Below are 21,203 nucleotides of genomic sequence, written 5' to 3' on the forward strand. Positions count from 1 at the left end.
GATCTGATGCCGCAGCGCTCCACACCTTCCCAGTGGCTGCAATTACACACATCAAGTTTCAGCGTGGACCACAAGGTAAGAGTCGAGAGGTAAAAGGCGACCACTTATGGGCCCCATTTTGCTCTCATGTGTCCCAGCCTTTTATTGTTGGGAGTTATTTAGAGACACAGTCACTGGCTAACAAAACCATCTGTTAGTTAACAACGACAAAATATGAAGTTGTTTCAGAGTGACACGGGGGCATTTCAAGCGCAGGGGTAGGACTGCCAAGTATTCTTCCCCTCCAGTCTCTCCTTGTTAATGAAGAATGCGTTTGTTATCAAAGCCCTTTTGGCAAATGCGCTTTCACCTCTTACCTATCTAGAAATCAAAGCTGCCTGGGGAGTTATTTGAGGGTATGGTCTCCCTTTGGAGTCCACCTTGCTCCAGTCACGCTAACAGAATTGTATATGTGCATCAAGAAAACAATACAGTCTTTATGTGGTTCCGCCAACACAGCCTACCCACAACATGGTAGATGTTGGGAAAGCAAAAGCAGTCTCACCGGGCAGATTCGGTGAAATCTTCACCTTTGTGCTTTCTTGCCCTGCTCTATTATTTTTCAGAGAGGAGGGGTGGGAGATGAAACATCTCTGTTCCCCTCCTTTTCCCTCAGCCAGATAGTTTCTCAAATCAGCTAAATATAACTCCATTTATTGTCATGCTAAAACGTTCTATTTAGCCGTGTTTAACTGGATATCATGATTCCATGGGCCGACCTTTCACTCCTGGGAAGTCGTTTTAAATTCAATCCTCAGCAAAGGAAAATCCTTCCAATTCGTTGGCTGTGAAAGGTCGCGAGTGGGATGTGTTTTGATGGTATCTGCTTCTGGTTCAATTCTCAGTAAACCCGAGCACGAACGGGGCCTCAATTGGCCTTTGTTGTGGGAGTCTGAGTTTTAAGAAGCCTGGGAGAGCAGAGCAGGAGACCTGGGGCTGGGTTGCTGGCATCAGCCGAAGGCGCACAAAGGTACCAGCTGAAAGGTGAGGCATAGGAGCTAAGTAAGGTCGATGCCGCCTCCTTTCTGAGCTGATGGGGAGTTCAGACGAAAATATATGGTTTCTCTCCATTTCATTTGATCTCTTTAAAAGGGACATTTCCCACTTTCTGGGAGGCAAAGAGGGCTTAGGTGAGGTTAGGGAAGGAACTAGAAGTGTGTGAACCAGTCAAGAGGAAATTGGAGTATCCTGAACATTTATCCATCTCAGGGGCTCAGAGCTTAAACCCTACGTTTCATGCTTGAATGTCCCCTTTTCAGGAAGTTTTTCTCTGCTCGGGTCAGCAGTGCTTCAGTCAGTCTTGGCTTCTGCACCATCAGTATACTTAGTCTTTCAATGGGAATAAAGTTAAATTTTGTAAAAAAATTTTGTAAAAAAAATATTAAATTTTGTAAAAAAAAAAGTCTTGTTAAAAAAATCTCATTATAAAAAGTCGTGTTTTGCCAAAAAAAAAAAAGAAAGAAAGAAAGAAAGAAAAAAGAAAAGAAGTTCAGTTTGACTAAATCCATGAAGGGTTTAATGGGTATGACACTAAAAGTTTCAGGTGTCAGGTTGTGTGAGATTGTTTTTTATTTTTGGTTTTTGTTTTTTAATTCTGTTTCAACTTTCTAGTCTCTCTATGGCATAATCTTCCAACCTAAAACTTAAATCTCTTCCTTTTAACTTTTAGGTAGAGAGTAGTTTGTTCCATTCTTCAGTACAAACATGTGCGCGCGCACGCGCGCGCGCACACACACACACACACACACACACACAGAGACCCACCCCTCTCTGTGGATGAAGAAGGCAAGCATCCTTCCACAGTACTTGGCTCACTTGTCTGTGGGAGCTTCCACCACAGAGTTGCTTTTATGCAATCCCCGCTCTACCAAGCTCCCTAAAGACAGCAGCAGGCTTCCTTTGTTTTCCAGAGGTCCAAGTGGTGGGACTCAGAAAGAGAGCTTTCACCTTGCCGTCACAGTCACATGAGTAGTTAGCCTGCTTCCTCCATTAGACAGACCTGGTCCTCTAAGGACTGCATGGTGTGAATTACCCTAACTCTCATATGATGATCTGAATAGTCAGCATCCAACTGTATCCACCTCTATCACCAAAGCCTCTGGATGGGGAGTCATCACGTGAACTAACATGAAGCATAATCTCTTGGTGGTGGGGCCGACTCTTTGGTATCATGAGAGCTTGGGTAATCTCTTCTTTGATTGCTGTGTTTAGTAAGATGCCCATCATTTCTCGGGGACAAATAAATATCTCTATGAGACAGCAGGAGTTCCCTTTGCAGCCGCTCTAGCAATCTCTTTCACTTCACATAGGGGAGCCCCCCCATTCCACTGCTGTTGCAACCTGGTCCTGAAGGTCCCCATCTTTCAGAAGGAGGACCTCCATTTCATGGTGGTGATACTCTTTACTCAGAGAGGTCCCCTTGAAAAATTTGTGCTAAAATTTGTGAAAACTCCACTATCATCCATGTGACTAGAGAGGGCTCCCCAAGTTGGTCCACTTCCTCTCTTCTTCCTCAAAACCTCTGGAAGGACCCCTGATTCTTGGAGGTGGTCCATATCTCCTATTTTCATATGATGGTTTGGTGGCTTGCTCCATCTTGACGGCTTATCATCTAAGGACATTACATTCATGTCTCTGACAGCATCCTTTGCATCTGCTGGGCTTCCAAAAGTGATAAAAACAAATCCTCTTAGTTTATTTGTTCCTTGGTCCTTCATCTAAAGTACTGGCACCAATGACAACTGCCAGGTTTCAACACCGGTCAGAAATGACAGTAGGATCGCTGTGCAACAAGGGTGAACAAAGAGACAGCACACTTTATTCTACCCAGGAACGAGGCTGAAGAGCCGCATTAACTGTTTCTAAATGCGAGTCTTCTCTGGCTTTAACTGGAGGGCCTTTGATTGGTGGGTCCTAGATCTGTGCGTGTCTTCTCAGTTAGAGAATTATGGAACTTCTTGTTTGCCTTCAAGGCCCAAAAGTCTCCCAAATATTACAGGTGTATTTTTGCTATTCTCATATGACTATCATAGGGAAAGCTTTTTTTTGTTTTGTTTTGTTTTGTTTTAAGGCTAAGCCAATAAGAACAAGCGGGGTCTATAAAGCTTGCACAGCTGTGCTAAGGAGGTTTGGCAGGACAGCAGGTCTGTGTTAGTCAAGCTCATGGGAAGTCCTTGAGAGGCCGATGAACACAGCTAGTGTGTTTACCTGGTAATCTTCATGTAACCTGCACTTTAGTACTGGGGAGTTCTTGCTCTAAAAAAAAACTTTATTCTCTCTTTTTGTCTTTAAATATGCCAGTAGTAAATGATTTGTCACAGTTACTCTTTTTAGTAAAGACTCTGTAGTTATGACATCTTTATTCTCTGAAAAGAAATATTTGCTAATATCCGGCTTATTTGTTCCAGACCAGATCTCATGCCCTCCAGGCTGACCTTTGAATAGCCAGGATGATGTTGAACATTTGCTCCGGTTATGGCCACCTCTCAAGTGCTGGGATTACAGATGTGAGCCTTTCGTGCCCGGGTTATTCCAGTGCTGAGGATGTTGCCTTGGGCTCTGGCACACCGGACAGCAGACTATCATCGTCAGAGAAGTACATTTGTTCTTAATGTTGCTTATTCCCTCTCTGTTCCCTTGATTACCACGATGAGGACGATCTCAATCTCACTAGTCTTTTCAACGACTCCATTTGGGGTTTAATTTGCCCATGACTTAATATATATGATTAAATCATTAATTTTCAGCCTTTCTTTTTGCTAACAGTCAGAATTTAAAGCTATAAATTTCTTCATCATTGCACACTGATGTTCGTACATAACTCATTTAAAATGTTGTGCAATAATTTAATTTTGATTATGATGTCTCTTTTTTGCCATTAATTATTTGAAATGTATTTGAAAATTTCCAGGCAAGCGGCAGTGATTTCATTCCTTCTGGGGCATTGCTCTCCGAAGTTTGTTAGACTCTGAGGTTTGCTTCTATGGCTGTTTCATTTTTGTAAAATGTCTCTGTTAATCTGACAAGTAATTGGATGCAGTGTTTTATAAGGGATTTTGGGGGAATTTTTTTTTTTTTTTTGGTCAGGCTCTGTTCTCAATGTTCTTTGTTTGCCTGGTCTATCGGAGCTGCAGGTTGGAGTATAAGAACACGTGTCTCTCTTCCATGCATCTGTTCTGGTCTATCGGAGCTGCAGGTTGGAGTATAAGAACACGTGTCTCTCTTCCATGCATCTGTTCTGGTCTATCGGAGCTGCAGGTTGGAGTATAAGAACACGTGTCTCTCTTCCATGCATCTGTTCTGTACTCGTGCACTCTGGAGTTATAAACACACATGACTTTAACATGGGTATGTGCATCTTGGCAAGTATGTCAGGCTAAACCTTTTCTGATGATGTGGGGGCATCTTCACAAACGCCTTCCTGCCTCTGTGGGAAATGGCATGACTCACTTGCTCTGCTCAGTGCCAGCCTCACAGGTGGGTAGACTTCTCAAACCCAGAGATTATACAGTTTAGAAACATTTCTCACATAGCCCTGTGTCTGGGCTTCCTGACGCAATATCAGCCTTATCACTTGCACGCTCAGGAGACATGGATTAATATGAATTAAATTATCTTATGGGACAGAAATTTTGCATGAGGAACTAGTGAGGTGGATAGTGGATAAGCATAGTTTCCTCAGTTGATCTCTAGTTGATCCCCCAGGATATACATGACAGAAGAAGAAAACCAACTACTATATGACCCCTATATGAATGCCCTCTGACCTCTATATGAATAATTGCACAACACCATGTAGATAAATAGATATGATTATTTAAGAAATCTGGCATGAAGCATCTATCTGTTAGCAAGGAAGACGTCCAAGATAAATTATTCTGGGGCTAGAAATTATCCCTGAAAACACAGCTGGGGACTTAGGCATCTAGTCCTTCTAACAATTTGAAGTTAGTCATTTCCAGGTGAAAAGTCCCTATAGCTAGTCAGAATGGCTTCTGTCATCTGCAGCTGTGCTATGACACACACACGCATTACACAGAAGAGGAAACTGAGATGAGCAGATAGCTAATGCCTTGCACAGGATGCACAACTAACAGATGTAAGAGTTGGCCTGAGAACCTAAGCCCTTCAAAGCCAGGCCAGGGTCGTCTCAATAGCAGGACTGGCGCCGGTTTCTAGAAACTCCTAGATCCATTAAGGCACTTTAAAGGAACTTTATATGCAGATCCAAGGTCTTGGCTCATGATAACCCCATGATGGCATTATCAACTGAGAGATGGTGCAGCTCCAACAAGACTGGCCGGAAGTGTCAGAGTCTCTCCATCCATCCTGCCCCACTGCTTAACCTTTTTGGCAATTATGTCCCTTCTTCCGTGTTCCTTACTCACCTATATTTCTGTGTTAATTTTGAGACTCTCTGGGCATTTGCTTATTCATTCACCCAGGACAGCAAAACAAAAGACAAAAGCTCTTAGCATGACAGGGATACTTCTGTCATGTCTTTCTTGTGAGCAGATAATTAGTAGTTTTAAATTTAACTTTATGTCTTTTAAATCCAGTATGGAAACATTCAGAGCTGATCTGCTGCAGGCAGAGAGGGAAGAACAGGAGGGAAGCGAAGAAAAATAAATCAAGAAGATGTTTCGAGAATGAAATGGTAGAGGTGATGCAAAGAGAGAGAGAAGGAGGAAGAGCACAGTGACGACTTCTCTCTGCCCGCTAGTCACTGACCGTTTGCGGCAAATATTCTCCGTCGTGTCCCACGTACGTACGTTCTCTTAACCATCTTGTTGCTGTTGTCTAGCTGAGCAGAGGAGTTCAGAGCCGTTAATAAGTAACCACCCCAGTCACACGCTGTTAAGAAGGAAAAGCAGGAGCAGCTGGCTCAATCAAAACCACAGTACGTTCACCTGGCGAGGGATGACAGCCCTCTGGGGATGGTGCCCCATAAGCCTCCCACAGTGCATCTGGATTATACACTGCAAGCCTCCCCTCTAGGTGGGACAGTGAGATATCAGCACTTAATGTATATTTATTTATCTGTTAATTCACACACAGAGGCACATAGACGCACATACCCCACAATTAACCTCCCCAAAGCAAAGAGAATTGGTTAATTTCTATGTATACTTTGACCAAAGTCTTCTGGAATAAATACCAGAAGGAAGGCATAATGGATGACAAATGGGGCAGCATTCTCAAGTGCCATAATTTGAGGAGTGATGCAAAACCCTCACTCCAGCCTCACCTCCCACATATATTGAGTAAACAAAGCCAAATAGACCAAAAAAGCAACAGGAACATAACACACAAAAAAGTGGAGGGGCCATGAAAATACTTTCTGAAGGTCCATTCCCCTAAGGGTTGAGGTCAGACATATGGTTCTATTCATCAAGCGCTAGACAAAGGACTTGGCTATTTCATGCCCTGATCATTATTGTTGGTTAAATTAAAGCACGATCAAAAAACGTGTAATGGAATATTAATTTCAGTTACTGTGTCTAATTGAAAACACAGCCAGGCTTGTGACGATGGAAAATGGAGTGAGAACACTCAGATGCACGTCCAAGTCTAGCTTACTCTTTTCAAGTCGGGCAGTAGCATATTTTTAAGGAATGGCAGTTATCCCTAGAGCCGTGTTTAAGTGCATCAGGAGTAAGAGTTAGCCTGGGAAAAAGGAAGAAGACCTAACTCTCAGCTATCAGCGGATTTTGGAAATGCAAATTCAGCTTTAAAACTATCAATCACTAACGTATGCACATGAAAGACACTTCAGACACACACAGTCCCTGAAACCAAGAGCTGAACCTCTTCCGTCTTACTCTCAGTGAGGTCTAGACCCTGGCACTGAGGTGATATTCATCAATAATTGTTGAGTGATCGAGGGGAGGATTGTTGGAGACCTCTGTCTGCTGTCACAAACAAGAGTGCTTGCTTTTTCAGACAGTTGACCTTTGGCAGTGAAAGTATAGACCAGCAAGAATTGGAGAGGTGAAATCAGCTGTATCTAGGTCAAAAAGATGATGGCTGTAAGTAAGAATTTATTTTTAAGATTTATTTACATTTCATTTATGTGTATGGGTATTTTGTTTGCAAGCATGCCTGGTGCCAGAAGAGGTCAGAAGAAGGTGTTGGATTCCCTGGAAATGGAGTAAGGGATGACAGTGAGCCACGATGTGGGTGCTGGAAATTGAATCCTGATCCTCTGTATGAGTAGAAAGTGCTCCTAGTTGCTGATTGTCTCTCTAGTCCTGTAACTTGGAAGTTCTGTCTGTTTTATTTATAGCTGTATTTTTAGTGCTTACAATGATGCCTGGCACATGTTAGGTGCTGAATAAAAACATGTTAAATTGATACAATAAAAGAGAGGACTGGTTTGGAACGTAGAACTCTACAGTGTGGTTTCATATCTGTGCTGAGGGCTGGGTTATGTTGTATTATTGTTATTTAAGGAAAGTATGAGAACATCCTCCTCAATTTGCATGATATATCTTGTAGGATTAACAAAACACAAAGGAAGGACTAGGCAATCATTCTAAAGACATCAGCTACAGCCAACTGAATGAGAGTTGTTCTAGAATGACTAAGACGGCTGGAACCTGCGAGAGGCTGCCAGTCATGCTTACAGTATGGGGGTGGGGTGGGGAGGTTAGCATGTCCTTGAGGAGAATTCATAGTAAGATGGGGATCTGTCTTCTCAGTGTCTCCTGCCTGTTAATAGGGATTGACTTTTTCCTAGAGGAGGCTTGTACTTGTTTCTAACAATTGTGCTCTACTGATTGGCAAAGGCTAGCGTGGTAGGGGAGATGCGAGCGTCTGTGTGTAAGCACGGCTACTGAAAACGTCCTTCTGAAGAATACCCTCCAGATGTACCCTGACTGTAACTCCTGGCAGCATGAGAGAGGCAAGCTCTGACAAAATGAGCTGTGTGCACTGTAGCAGGAATCATTTGTGTGGGGTTAAAAACATGTCATCAGTATTCAATGGTCTCCCTATATGGCGTCTGACAGCTCCTGCAATGACTGTGTGTGGTACTCTGTGCATGTGGGTGGTATTTTTTTTTGTCTTCTCACACAAGTATGTATATGCCATTTGTTGTCTTCTCCTTTTGTTATGCTCTTAACCATCAATTTAAAGGGAAGGAATGAGACATGAAACAACATTTATTCTCACTTGGTCAAGTACTGCATTTACCAAATGCATTTTGAATTCAGTTCAAGTGACTCAGAATTGAAGAAATTCTGCCCACCATCACAAATTGGAAAATTAGTCACAAAATTTACGGTGCCTTTATTGATTCATTATCAGACATGGGAGGCCAAGTTATTTATTTTTAATGTATCTTGTTTGAATCGTACTTCCAGATGCAGGCAGCGGTTTTCACGCGGTACAGACATACTCCACAAGCTTTTGCATTCTTTCTGTGCCAACAACTGTGCGACTCTAACTCCCTTCCATCACTGAGTGAAACTCTTGGTCCTGGGACTTACAATGGGACTCTCTTTAGATGAGGGAAAAAGTCACAAGGGCAAACTCTAGACCCAAGGGCACATACGGTTTACAGACGCGAAACTTACAGTAGTTCTTTAGACTCTGAGAGCTGAAGCTGGCCCCAGCAATAACTCACTGAGGTGGCATTTATTTGGCCGATAACCAAAGGTCTTGCTGAATTGGTAATACATGAAGCTGATCTTGATGGAAGAATGGATTACAGTAGCAGTGCTCAGGAATATTATTTGCATTTTCCACTATCTAGAGTGACCCTCCCCCCTAAACTCCCTCACACCACCATGGTTCAACTTTCTCCTTTGACACTGAACCCGACGTGGTGCTTCTTTTCTTTTTCCATAGCCCAGGAGACTTTTGTGTGGGTTGTAGTGCGGTTTCCCTCCAGAGGGCAGGTGACAAAGCTATCCTGTAGGAGTCGGCTTCAGGATGTAGCTGAGCTATAGGGAGCCTTGATAGAGCCTTTGTGTACTGAGAAGGAGACGGACTGCTTCATGGTGCTTGCTGGTAACTTCTGTCTGCGAAGGAATTATGCAGCCTGGATGGAAGAGCTTAAGGTCTGTGATGCTTTTGGTGATGCCTGGTGTCAGCGAGACTGGAAAGTGGAGTTCTTTATAAATACTAGTTTTTCAGTTCTTTTTATTGTCCTCCTAAAGTGGTAATCGTCATTGGCCCTCAAACGTTTTGTAGTTGAAGCTTAAAACTTAATTTCTAGTCCAGCTAGAGCCTTCGCTCTATAGTACAGATGAATGAAGGCATTGACCTTTTTGTGAGGGGAAGACTTTGTCACGTGAGGCTTAGGCTACATAGAACACTATTTTTCTTCCAAAATATGCGTAATTTTCCTTATAGACCCCCTGGATTCCAAGCAGCTTGGGTGGAGGCAGCCTAGAGAAGTAGCTAGGTCATCCTTCTAATCCAAGGATTTGGCATTGGTTGAAGGCATAGGGAGGAGACCTGGCTGCTGTTTCTTTTGTGTTCCTCTCCCCTCTTTCCCGGGTATCTCCCCACTGCCACAGCTCCAGTGTGGGAACTTTAAACCTGAGCCAGACAGAAGTCATCAGGAAGATTGGACAGTCTGTGGGGAAAACTCTCCCTCAACTGCCTACCTCCTCAACCAAAGCTAACTAGCATCTCCCCCCGCCTTTCTCCTCCATTCCTGAACTTCTTGGAGTTGTTCGGAGTTGTTTTCCACTCATACTGGCTTCTGATGTCCTCAACCTAGTGTGGCCCAGTTTCTGCTTTCACTTTGCAAAATGGCTTCCTCTTGGTTCAGCGATGACACCGTGGCAAATTCAGAGACTGTGTCAAAGTTCTTTGGTGGTAACCTCCCTCTCATTCTTAAACATCTTGGTTCCGACAATTCCTTCTGACCACGCCATCACCCTATCTCTCAAGCTTTTTTTTTATGTTGCTATTCCCCCGTGGTCTCTGGGTTCCTCTTCTCCTCTCTCTCGTCATTCTCTCTCTTCTTCACATACAGTTTCAGTTGCTTTCTGTTGAGCTTCGGATTCAAGTTTTACAACCTTGTGGAATTTTCGTGATGACGCAGTAGATAAAAACCCGTCCTCCCTCTTGTATTTTCGGCATGCTTAATACTCCACAGTATGATTTGAATATGAAGTGTCCTCTGAAGGCTCGTGTGTTGAAGACTTGGCCCCCAGATGGTGGTGCTATTGACAAGAGTGTAGCTCTAAACCATTGATGAGTTCATACAGAATGGGCTATGACGAGGCGGGCCTAGTTGCAGAAAGTGGGTCACTGGAGTCAAGAATCTGAAGGAGATATCTTGCATTTGGCCCTTCATTTTCCTCCTTCTCTACCTCCTGACTCCCACAAACTTGTCTTCTGCCACCCTTCCTTCAGGATGGTTTTGCCTTGTCACTGCTCTCAAGGACATGGAATTAGCCAGATGCAGATCAAATCCTTCAAATAAATCTTTCATCCTTTAAGTTGATTTTATCCCCTCCCTATTTTTCATATTAACGAGATGTTAACTAACGTCCCTGCCAAGTGTCTGGCCTCCTATGTCAGAAGTTTGGAAAGTCATTTGATTGCCACGCAGACAATTTTCACCAAATTCTCTTGCTTTTGCTTCTTCAATGATCTTTGAGTGCAACTTCCTGTTTTCTCATGTGGCTTAGCTCCTAGTGATTTTTGGCTTGTTTTTTGTTGAGAATGGCTAATATGTCACCTGGCTAATCTTGAACAATTTAAGTTCTTCTAACTTGGTCTCCCGGGGCTGAGATCACAGCACACCTTACGACACAGAGCATAACTGTTCATGATTAATCCCGATTGAATTTTTTAAACTTCTAGCATCCTTCTCCTGATAATTATTTTTATATATTACTGCAAGAATTATCATACTGGGTGTAGCGGCACAGGAGATGTGCAATCCTAACACCTGGAAAGGGGATTACTGTGAGGTTGAGGCTGGCCTGGATTGCATGGTAAAATACTATCTCAAAATGCTAAAACAAACACCTCTTCCTAAATAATTATCTTTAAAGAACATTGCCTTAATGTTGTTGTTTATAATTCTTTCATAGGTTTCCATTATTTACAGGATAAAGGTCGAAAATATCATTATACCTCTTGTACTGTCAGGGGTCTTCCCATAGCCTTACACGCATTGGCTCTTTTACCACACCAGGGTGGGTTAACCAGCACAAGGGTGGTTAGTATTGCAGAAGTGGGATTCTGAAAGATAAATTTGACTCTCTCTTTTTCTCTCTCTACTCTTCCCCTTTTCCTTCTTTCACCATGAGGTGGTACAACCTAGAAATCCTGGGATTTCACTAATCTTAGGCTCCCCACTGCTCAGGACTGCAGGAAATAAACCTTTGAGGATTTTGTTTTTGTTTTTTAAATCTTATTAAACTCAGATTTCTGCTAGAGCAGGGCAGTACAGACCGAAACAGGAAAATCCACAGAGGAGATAGAAGATGTTGCTAAACATGGCAGGTTGGTGAAGCTCAGCTGGTACCCAGCAGCAGTGCCTGTGCATGGTGATCTGATGAGCGAGGGCTGCATGGTGAGGGTGGGTTGTGCAAGGCACAGCTCTGCAGTCCACGTATGCTGGCTCAATAGGTCAAACACTCGGACAATTGGTCCCTACCAAGCTACCTTCTTCAGTGAAGAAGGCTCTAAGTAATATTATGTAGATGAAGTTAAGTTGAAGGAACTCAAGAGATGGCCCTTGAGAACAAAGGATGCTCAGCAGAGACACCATAGTCTCTGTAAGGTTAGGCAACAAGGGACAGGCAACACCGTCTCTGGAGACCAGCAAGAATCCTGCTGAGGGTAGAAAGCATTGCTTTTTGGTGGTCCAGTTTCCTTGGCTTTATTTATTTATTTTTTAATTTTTTAATGCACTTGGGAGCGAGACCAGAAATAATCAATTATTGTCTACAGTGAGTCTGTGGTAAGAAACAGCAGTAGAATGGCGTCAAGGGCTACTATAGATTTGTCTCCCAATGTCGCATTAGACTTTTGAATTTTATAGGAAAAAGAGGGAATTTGGAGTTCAAATTAAGAATTTTTTTTACGCTCAAAATTATGTATAATCTATACTAATTTTGAAACTGCAACAAGTAAAACCAAGGTTTTTGTTTTCAAGGATATAACAATGTATATTTAATTTTGACTTTAAAAAATGTGAAAGTGGAGAACTTGTTGTAGAGATTAGCTCTTATCTAGGAGGCAGGTGCACCAGAGACCAAGAATGTACAAATAAATAGTAATAGTATAACACGGATTTCAAATTTTCTGAGTGTCACTTTAACAATGTGAAGTTTTCCACTGACTGATATTTGAATGTCACACCCCCAACAAACCTGCAATTAAAGTTATTTTGGCATTTTCAAATCAAATCCCTGCTTTTGGGGGGTGGGCGGGTTATAATTCCACTTTCAAAATGAGCTTCCAGATAAAATTTGACATGCAATACAAAGTCTTCTCCTGGCAACTCTTCCCCTCCACCTTCCAGCGTGAAGTTGAAGTGTTTAAGTTGTCGCAGCAGGTTTAAGGTGCATATCGACCTGACTCATTGGAGGTACAAACGGCACACACCGTGGTCATTGTAACACAAGAGACATTTGCCTCTTCCCTCCTATTAAGAAGAATGCTGATACTCTCCTCTGAGGGAAGCAATACGTGTCTGGTGAGCTTCCCCAGGAAAAGGATTCTGGCAGACAGTGGCACAATTTCAAAAGCAATAAGGGAGAACATCAAACCAGAACAAACCAGCCAGTTGGCCGGTGAACCATCAGAGATCTCTGGTTTTGTGGACTGTCTCTTCCTTTGAACGTTCCGAGCACCGAAGTTTTGTGTGGAATTCTACCGGTTTCCCTGCCCCTCCTGCCTGGGTCTGTGGTGTCTGTAACAGGAAGGGACCAAGCGCCCAAGCGTCCAAGCGTGACCAGGATTATCTTCTCTGTCTCTCCTCCCTCTTCCTCTCAGTGTTGCCTCTAACTAGGGAGGAGCACCAGTTAGATGTGTTTCAAAGAGGCAGCTAACTTCTCTACTGGCATTTAGAAAGTAAAAAGAGAGTGCTTGGGTGGGGAGGGGGGGAACCTCTTTATACTGGGGGAGGGGTCATGGAAAGGCCGTTCAATTCTTGCAGGAAGGTCACAGGGGCAGTGGGAGGGGTCATGGAAGAATGACATCTTTTAGGTTTTAGGCATATTTGAGGGGAGGAAAATGTCAGCATAGTATTTCTTGTGCAACAACCTCTAGAAAATGTCTGCCAGGGTACTACCGCAGTCGACAGCAGTGCGGCTATTAGAATCATTTCTTAATTTCACAGTGATCTTTCCTAAAAACGGTAAAGCACTTTGTGCTCCCCAAGTCTTCCGCTTCCTTTGAGAAATGGCTTCAGTCATTCACCTTTCTCCCTTTCCTCCCCAGACTTAGCTGGGACAGGATTTCCTGGGAAATAACAGCGTTCCATCCCTAAACACAGCGTTAAAGCCCCGCCTCTCTGATGCTGTCACCTCAACTGGTAAATATGGAAGGAAACAGGAGCGATGGGAGTTCAACAGACTAGTCCTTATTCCTTGATCCGCCTTCATGGAAAATGAGAGGTTTCCCGTTCCCCCGGTCAGCTGACCATAAGATGTCAGGAAGTGGTTTGGTTTTGTTTTGGGCGCGAGGAGCTTAAGAATTTGTAGCCATGTTTTTTTTTTTTTTTTTTTTTTTTTTTTATGCCTGTCAGTAAACAGCTTCCTCAGGACACAGGGCCAGTAATGGAAGCTGTTAACGAAGTGTGAAAAGCAACAGGCTGGCAAAGCTTAATCACACACTGCCCACTAATGACCCCTACAACCCTCAGTTTAAACCCAGCAGCACTTGTAAAGGCCAATCAGGTGAATAATTTCCTGTCTGAGGTAGCCTTTATGGGTCAGAATAAAAGCGAGCTGGTTTTGAATAGAAAGGCCCTGGCGGGGGCGGAGGTCATTATAATGAAGCTGATCTAAACACCTGGGTCTCCCACTGGACCTGATTACAATTCCTCCATTATGTCCAAATATTTCAATCATTTCGGTGGCATTGTGGATTAGCACATGGCTAAGGCAGATGAGAACTGGGAGACAGGGAAGCTGAGGGGTGGCAAAGACCCCATCCCCACGGTGATGACATCAGGTTCGGAGACTGTTAGGCATGGGAAGGGTTCCAAGGGTCAGAGTCAATCCTTCTGCAGCTCTCTGACCCCATCCTCCCTCAAGGCAGACCATATATAAAGACTTTCAGACTAAGAAAATTTTCCTATTTTAAATCCCCCAGAGAAGAGGAGGCCGTAGCTTGCCCTGGTAACCTGTCTCACTGTTTTACAACCTCACAGCCAGCAGTGGTTTTCTCAGACAAAGAGCTAGGCATTTCTGCTGTGGGTCCACTTTCCCTGTGCTGTCTTTGGGTGGCTGTATTTTGCTGGTCCTTCCATGTTTTATTATATGCTTGGTTAAACATTACTTTTGGTCCAATACAATTCCTCAGGTCTTTGAAGATTTCATTCTCACCTTCAGTGTGCGGACCTGCACACACTGGGGAGAGGCGCAGGGGCGAAGGCTTGTCTCAGGAAACAATGACATGTTTAGGCTCCTGGCAGGGGCGGGATTTAAAAAGAGGAATGGGATTCCCAAGATACCACTTTGGAGGCTACAGTTTGGGTGGTCCTTAGGGGAAGCAGATCACTTACCCTGTTAGTATGCACCACTTCATATCACATTTACTAGGTGTATAACTAGTAAATGAATCAAATTGTAAGACATAATATCAAAACAAAATATGAACAAAAAAACCAAACAGCACAACTTTCACCTTACGGGGAATAAAAGAGTTCACTCTAGAGCTGCATTTGAATGGCTATGGGAACAGAGATTCGGTTTTCCCCGTATTCCATGCACCAACATGGAAAGAGTTTCAGGAAGTCTTAGAGTTGTACAAAACAAAGAAAGTCACAAATCAAGGCAAGTTTAAAATGCATCGGTGGGTACATCGGAGAAGTGGTCACAGTAAGATGGGGAGACTTTTCCACAGGACTTAGATGTTAGCTGGTGACATTCTCAGCTTAGGGGTTGGTGGAATTCCTCGATTCCAAAAGGGTTTTGTCAATTCTAACCAGTCCATCCTGCAGACAGGCTTTCTGGGCAGGAGCTCTTGCTGATCCCAGATCTCACGAATGACTGGAAATGAGGAGTCCTCTGGTAGTAGAAAGACACCTTTCTTTCTTCTCTGACCCTCTCACAGGTTCCTGGTTTCCATTTGTGTTGGGGCTTGGTCACAGGGTGAGTTCACATTTCCTATCTTTACTGTTAGTAAAGGTGCCAATTACCCCTGAACTCAAGCATCGATTCCCATCCCTGTGTTCCCTCCAGAGACACAGGACAGGCGCTCAGATGAAACCATGTCTCCCTGGGCAAGCCTCTTCCAGGCTGTGTCTGGCTTCAGTCCCGCCATGAATGGATGCCCTGCAACTCAAACATCCCTGACCTTCCAATTTCTCTGGGCCAATTGATCTTCTGTGGGACTAAAAAACTTATCTGATAATTACTCTGTCTTAATTTTTCTAGATATTATCTGGTTTCTAGATATTATCTAGATACCATCATTCCTTTGGATGATGCTGATCATGAGAGGAGGTGAGTAAGAAAGGGGAGGTGCTTTGTAGCAGCTTCTCAAAGACTTCAGGCCACCCAGCCTGCCTCCACCTTTACCTCTGAGACACACACCTACAGACTGACAGTCAGGGGAGCTTTCTAGACAGCTACAAGAACGGGAAACATTGATGGGAAAAGCATTGAGATCTCAGAGTCGTGTTCTTATAGCTGGAAAGGAGGCTATGACAGAAGCTTCCTACCTTAGAGAGCATGCCCTGACCTCACTCTCCCTGGTCTATAACAGCTTATATTTGCCCTCTTTGGCTGGAGCCCAGGACTCCGTGATGGGAGGTACACAAAATCAGAGAGGAACATGGAAAGAAAACATCCCATACTGACTTCTTTCATTTCTGTTGGTCTCACAGGAGCAGAAGCAGGAGTTGCATGTCTGCAGAGCCCCTGAAGATGCTGCTGGGCCCCGTGTCAGGCTGCCTCTGCGTGTGCATCCCCGTCACTTGTCTGAGGACTTGGGGCAGAGCATCATTCATGTACACACTTCTGAAAGTGGTTTTTAGGTGTCTGCTGTGTGTTGGGGACTCTCTTAGAGACCGTTGGTTCTGACACAAACAGGACAGTTCTGTCATCATGTTCTCTTACACTCGCGAAACACACCAATAAGTAAAATGAACGACAACAATTGTGGGGTAACACAGAAACAAGTGGTGTGTCAGAGAGACTGTGGCTATGGCAGAGGTGCAGAAGTGTCAGGGGACTTTCTGTTTGGCGAGATTCTTGCACATGCTCACTGAGTCCTGTTCCTCCACACTGCCATGACAGAGGATCAGAGTAGCGAGGCAGGAACTTTTTCCTAAAGACAGGAGCTCATGGTACAAACCTCAGACAGGGTCTTAGGTATCCCTGACTGGCCTGGTGCTCACTATGGCCAAGGATAACCATGAACTTTTGATCCCAGTGCCTCTACTTCCTAAGTGGCGAGATCACAGGCCTGTGTCATCCTAGGGAATCTACCTTTATAATATCACAAGACCTTATGGGGGGTGCTCTCCATTTCATAGAGGACTTGCCCCATAGAATGCATATAGAGGTCTAAGGTCTAACCCCAATAGAATGCACAGTTGATGGGGTCTTGACACCGTGGACTGTCCTTGGCTCTTGGGACTTCTCACAGTGACTGAACTCCTTCAAACCTTCTAGCAGCCTGAGATGACCCTGAGAAGCCTTTGCTATTCAGTTTGAAAACAAGGGAAATGAAGCTGGGGAGCTAGATGTCACCACTAATACAGGTAGACCCGATTAGGACTCAGGATGGCTTCCTCATAGTTGAGCCTTCTTCCCTGCAGAAGAGATGTAGGCTCTGCACAGGTGTAAATAATGAGGCCCTGTCCCTACTCTTGTCTTATTCTCCATTACCACCGTGGGTCCCATGCTGGGTTTAAAGATCTCACGCCACCCAATGAGGGAGGCTGGGTTATGAGAAAATATCATCTTCCTGGGCTTAGAAGGAATGGCAAGGACTAATCTCATATCCTTGCTTAGAAGTTGTTCTAGCAGAAGGAAGAGTAAAATTTACTCTACCAGCTCAACATACTATGCAGAAAGCAGTGATCTGAAATGTGTATTTTAAAGGAGCAGTCAGAGGCAAGGGCCCGGTAGCTGCCTCATGACGAGACCTGACAGGGATGTAAATGTTGCCCTGTGCCCACACAGTCCAGCTTATTAGCAGACGGACAGCGGTGAAGCATTGTGCAGCATGCACTATGGCTGGTGGTTCCTGTACTCTGGAGGTCAACGACACAAGCCCAGGTGAGCCCAGGTCTCATCTCCAGCGGCAGTGTCCCGAGAAGCTCAATAACAAAAGCTGCCGTATCCTTGTCCTTGTCCGGTTAGCCTTGTCCCAGACACCGAAGCCTGTCTCTGGTACTCTGCTGAGTAAATTCATCATTCTCCGTGAACAAAAGTCCCTTCATGTGACTTGAACAACACACAAGGCTCTCAATGTCTAGATCTCAGCATCTTGAGAAAATATGACCCTGTTCTTTTCTTGAGAATGTGATAGATATTGTTTACTATTTTTTTCCCTGAGAAATATATAAAGAAATGTATGACAAGGGCAAACTTAATTGGTCTTTCACTGTGACCTGAGGTTAGACCGAAGTTGCGATGGAAGCATTTCACAGATAAGAAAAAAAAAATACATAGATGGGAAAGCTCTCAAAGAAATAAACCCTCTCAGAAACACAAATTCAAGTCTAAATAAGTTCAAAGTATGTAATGTATCGCATGTGCTGAAAGGAAGATAAAACAGCAAATGCTAGAAATATGAGGAAACTTCCCCAACTGGATTAGTAGGAACGTGGTGGCAACCTTCCGCTTCCCCGGCCCGGGAGCCAGGGGTGCAGAGCTTAACTTCTTTTCAAACTCCACCCAACACCTTGGTTTTTTTTGAGACAGGGTCTTTGACTGTCTGATGCTGACCAGGCTGAGGGATCCACCTAATTCTGGCTCCCTGGTGTTGGAATTACAAGTGCAGACCACCACACCTGGCTTTTCCCTAGTAGGCTCTGAGAACCAAACTCAGGTCCCCATGCTTTTGGGGCAAGCACTGCCTCCTCCGCTCTCCATCCGCTGATGAGGTTGCCCTTAAGACATGGCTTCCCAGCTCTCTGGTCATTCTTCTCTGACTGGGTGGGCATGGCTCTTTTGACATTAATGCTATCCTCTACACGGTGCTGCCCCATCCCCATCATGTCGCATTATGATAAGCTCTTATTAGGTCGTCTGCATTGGAGCTCTGCCAGGAATGATCCCACTGAGATCGCCACGCTGTATTGAGTTGCCCAGGGCAAAGCAGGTGCTCAGTAACCAGTTGTGGCATTAATGATCAAATGGATAAGCGAATCTTGGCCTCTCAAACCCAGTTGAAAGATTAAACAATTGTCTATAAAGAATTACGTTTTGAAGTGTAAGTTCAGGCCTCATGGTATGTGTACCACTTAGCATCACCATGTATATCGTTTGTTAATTACTCTTAGATGTTTTAAAGTGAAACTTATTCAGCCTGGTGTAATCCAGTTGGAATCGTGTCCAGGAGCACTGAACAAATCATGCTTTGAGAAATAATCCCGTCAAAGTTGTGTTAAGAATCAAAAGCGGTTAGTCCCAGGTTTTTGCTGAACTGTACAAAGACCAGTCTAAAAAGGAGCTGGACGAATGTGGAAAGATTTGGAAAAGCTTGCAGTGGGAGCTCGGATGACAGACTGAAGCTGCCCAGCGGGTAAACATGAGGGACCATAATTTTCCATTCTCCAGCTTCCAGAGAAAACTCACTTCTGCTGCCAGCGCAGACCCTCCGTGTGATCGTGGTGGGTTGGAGGTGGTCAAGCACACTTTGGAAATGCCATTCTGGTTCTGGGGTGTGTCCTCCTGGGGTTGTGATGACAGCATGGGAAAGGAAAGACACCGCACACCTTTTCTCCTTGCCACTGCTCACGAAGTATCTCATCAGTCTTGCCTTGGTCTGACCACAAGCCTGAGCTTATATCTCTGAGACTGCCTCATAGCTGACGCCCTTGATTCAACAATGAAACGGAAGGCCAGGAGACAACACATGCTTTCCTGCCGGCCTCACTGAGTTGACACTGGGAGTCGGGACTCTTCCAACTCGAGGTCTTCCTTATGTCCGTAAGTGAAGAATGTATAGGGAATCCAGCTTCATTCTATGGTTTCTTGGTAAAGCTGCCTGAAGGGAGTTGTGAAGAGCGCCTGGCCTCTCTTGTCCACAAGACACAAGTGCAGGTGACCCCCCCTCCCTTAGCAACTCCACTCCAGTTCCAGAAGTGTCCATCTTTAGGTCATGTTTTCCCTGAAACTTGCAAGCTTTTCCAGTGCATGTATTTCCCTGGTGCAGAAGGTCTTTCCAGCGTGCCTGGCCTGGATTCCCCTTGGACTCTATTTTTGATCCAAATGCACATACTTTGTATAAAGTATAACTTCTCCTGTGCAGCACACCTCCTTGAAAACAGACGAGTGGGGGCGTGCTGGCTTGACACACCCTCTCCTGACCTCCTGTCTCCCCTTCTGGGCTTCAAGTCAGTTTTTATTCTCTACAGTGGTGGCTTGATTCATTTTTCTCTTACCAGTTTGTAAATTGGGCTTTCTTGCTTGGCTATATAGATTTTTTAAAAACCGATTTCAGTGATCCAGGTTGAGAAAAACACTTGTATTAATATATACATATTTATACATTAATATATTATATATTTAACTATATAATATATATTAACATAACATACATATTGAACTCTTAATTAATCAGATACTATTTAGAACTGAGTTTGGGAGAGGGAGGTAGAAGCCAAGGTCATTCAAATTCTTGTTCCTGCCTCCAAATTTCAGTTGAGATTGCCAAAGAGAATAAATGTGAGGAAATAAGAGAAGGGGAGAGGCAAGAAGGGAGATTGGAAGCAGGGAGGGGGAAGGAATGAGAAAGTAGTGAGTTTCTCTCTGAGCTTTGTAAACATCTGTACTTCTCAGTGTGAATTGGTTCCTTTTCATTTTTTTAGTTGCAAAGCAGAGACCGCGATGTCAAGCTCCTCATGAGATCACTCTGAAAGCAGATAGTCGGGGTTCCTGAACAGGTCGGGTCCATCCTCCCCAAAAGCATGTGTATTTCTTCAGTGTAGATGCAAATCCACCTGATCGGCCCAGTGCGCAGAGACCAGAAGGTATCCAGTGGGGAGAGGCTGCACATTCGTTATAGAAGCAAAAACTCTGTTGGTGAAATTCCTGCTGCCCGTGACCCGATCCGAGGCACAGGGTCTTTGTTGTTATTGTATGTGCTTGCGTTTTGTTTTTGTAAACATATAGAACCTTGGTGCCATACTAGAAGAGGTCTGCGTCTAGCCAGGCATTTGTGCCAGTTGAAATAGAAAAACAAGACAAAACAAAAACAACAAAGCCTTTCATTCAGAGTCCTCTTAGCCTCTGCCTGGTTAAAACAGTTTGTATAGGTGCCTTGGGAAGAGAAGACCACTGGTTCAAACACTGGTACAAAGAAACTGGCCTGCCCTCTCTCATCAGCACAGCTTCGCAGCTCACTTGAGAAAGAAGTTTCAGACAAACACCTAATTTTGACCAAAGGGACTCGATTCATTAAAAAATCCCCCTGTTTTCTCTCCTGGTCGGCTCTGCAAGGTTGTTGAACTGAAGTCCTATTTTGTGGGCGCAGATGCAGGACGAGGTTGAATCATCAGCCCTATTTGGTGTGTTTCGATGCTGTGTGTACCTCATTACTATTCCCGGAGTGTCCAGTGGACCTTATGCTCCTCCTCAGTAGCACGAAGCAGTCAAAGAGCCCTTTCTTCTCCTCCTGCCCCCTCGCCCCCATCTTCGTTGAAACTTTGCCAGTATCAGATCTCACTCTGTCTGTGGTGCATTAAAATGAAGTGCCTCCCGCCCCCGCCCCCTCCGGATCCCCCACCCCTCTGCTCCCCTCTCCAACCCCACAGTTTCTTCCTAAGTGGGTAGCCTCTTTCACTT

The 21,203-nt window shown here is 44.3% G+C and overlaps 1 pseudogene; it reads right to left on the reverse strand.

Moving 5' to 3' along the window:
* Nucleotides 1-2,011: 2,011 nt before the first annotated feature.
* On the reverse strand, nt 2,012-21,051 carry LOC125397521 (RNA-binding motif protein, X chromosome-like; annotated as a pseudogene).
* Nucleotides 21,052-21,203: the final 152 nt, after the last annotated feature.

The sequence above is a fragment of the Myodes glareolus genome, chromosome 20 (assembly GCF_982192425.1).
Source record: "Myodes glareolus chromosome 20, mMyoGla1.1, whole genome shotgun sequence".
Taxonomy (NCBI): domain Eukaryota; kingdom Metazoa; phylum Chordata; class Mammalia; order Rodentia; family Cricetidae; genus Myodes; species Myodes glareolus.